Source organism: Nestor notabilis, unplaced genomic scaffold (genome assembly GCF_000696875.1).
Source record: "Nestor notabilis isolate BGI_N333 unplaced genomic scaffold, ASM69687v1 scaffold12248, whole genome shotgun sequence".
In the NCBI taxonomy this organism is placed as follows: domain Eukaryota; kingdom Metazoa; phylum Chordata; class Aves; order Psittaciformes; family Psittacidae; genus Nestor; species Nestor notabilis.
The window spans coordinates 1-2,318 of NW_009940647.1; positions in this window are offsets into that span (position 1 = coordinate 1).

The following is a 2,318-nucleotide window of genomic DNA, read 5'->3' on the forward strand; positions in this document are numbered from 1 at the left end:
GGAGGCAGGGACGGGCAGGGCAGGGCAGGAGGAAGCAGGGACGGGCAGGAAGAAGCAAGGCCAGGCAGGGCCAGGCAGGGCCCCGGTGGGGTGTGCCACTTCCTGCCTGCGGCTTCGCAACTACAAGGCCGCGGGGGGGGAGGGGGGGCAGCAGGGTGATGGTGAGCAGCGCGGTGTGGGGCAGTGCAGTGCCGTGCGGTGCTGTGCACTGCCATGTGGTACGGTGCAGCGCTGTGCAGCGGGGTGCTGCACGGTGTGATCGGTACTGTGGTGCAGTGTGATGTGCAGTGTGGTGCAGTGCACTGCCGTGTGGTACAGTGCAGCGCTGTGCGGCGGGGTGGGGTGGTGGGGTGTGCGTGCGGTGCTGTGCACTGCCATGTGGTACGGTGCAGCGCTGTGCAGCGGGGTGCTGCACGGTGTGATCGGTACTGTGGTGCAGTGTGATGTGCAGTGTGGTGCAGTGCACTGCCGTGTGGTACAGTGCAGCGCTGTGCGGCGGGGTGCGGTGTGCTGGTGTGCAGCGTGGTGCTGCACGGTGTGATCGGTACTGTGCTGCAGTGTGATGTGCAGTGCAGTGCGGTGCACTGCGGTGTGGTACAGTGCACTGGTGTGCAGCGTGGTGCTGCACAGTGTGATCAGTACTGTGCTGCAGTGTGATGTGCAGTGCGGTGCTGTGCGCTGCGGTGTGGTGCAGTGCACTGGTGTGCAGCGTGGTGCTGCACGGTGTGATTGGTACTGTGGTGCAGTGTGATGTGCAGTGTGGTGCAGTGCACTGCGGTTTGGTACAGTGCAGCAGTGTGCAGCGTGGTGCTGCACAGTGTGATCAGTACTGTGGTGCAGTGTGATGTGCAGTGTGGTGCAGTGCAGTGCAGTCTGGTATGGTTCAGTGTGGTGCTGTGCAGTACAGTGGTGTGCAGGGTGACATGCAATGCAGTGCGGTTCTGCACCATGGGTTGCAGTGCAGTGTGGCGCAGCACCGTGCGGTACGGCGCAGTGCAGTGCAGTGCAGTTTGCTGCGGTGCTCTGTGGCTCTCTGTGGTGGTGCATGGTGCTGTGTGGTGCAGTCCAATGGGACTTGTGCAGTGCTGTGTGGTGCTATGCAGTGTGATGCCATGTGGGTGCAATCCAGTGGGTCTTGTGCAATGCGGTGCTGTGCAGTGCAGTGTTTGTGTCACCATGCAGTGCTCTGTGTCACCATGCAGTGCTCTGTATCACCGTGCAGTGCTCTGTGTCACCGTGCAGTGCTCTGTATCACCGTGCACTGCTCTGTGTCACCATGCAGTGCTGTGTATCACCGTGCAGTGCTCTGTGTCACCATGCAGTGCTCTGTATCACCGTGCAGTGCTCTGTGTCACCATGCAGTGCTCTGTATCACCGTGCAGTGCTCTGTGTCACCATGCAGTGCTCTGTATCACCATGCAGTGCTGTGTATCACCATGCAGTGCTCTGTGTCACCATGCAGTGCTATCACCATGCAGTGTTGTTCACAAGTGCTGCAGTCCGTGCACAAGTGACACATCCATGTGCAACAAGGTCACTTTCTGTGCGTGAAGCAGCCACAAGCCCTGCATGAAGCCCACGTGCATGAGCACCCATGGGTGCACACGGGTACAGCCCAGAGGCCAGGGTGAGGGGCTTGATAGGTGGCCATGGCACCCTGTGTGCACCTAGAGGGGCAAAGGGACGTCACCAAGGGCATGGAGACATCAGTGTCAGAGACTGAGGACCTGAAATGCCACCAGTGTCCCCTGGCAAAGCCCGAACCCTGCTCAGTGCTAATGGATTTGATGTGGGCTCTGCTCTGGGTTTTGCTGCTGGGTTAAACCGGGGCTGGAGCGGGGTGGGGGCGTCTTGGGCAGGGTTTCACCCCGATTTTGGCAGCTCAGCCTGTGCCAGGAGCAAAGCCACCAGGGACTTCCTCTGGGACGAAGCCATCGGGTCGGGCTGGGATGAAAGCGCCGCATTGATCCTGGTAATGAATTGCTTGTTAGTGGCATGGCTCGAGTCAGGCCCGGAGCTGGGATGGAAACCACAGCCCCGATGGGGAGGTGATGGGCAGAGCCGAGCTCTGCGAGGGGAGGGGCAGCTGAACCCAGGATCCTGCATCCCAGAACGCTGTGGGAAAGGGTCCATGGGTGATGTGGGGGAATCACGGCCACGCACAGCAAAGGGCAGCGTGACCCATGGGTGCAGAGTCTTGCCCTTGTGCCCGAGATGGGTGTCATAGAACCACAGACTGGTTTGGGTTGAAAGGAGCTTAAAGCTCCTCCAGCTCCAACCCCTGCCCCGGGCAGGGACACCTTCCACTAGAGCAGGTT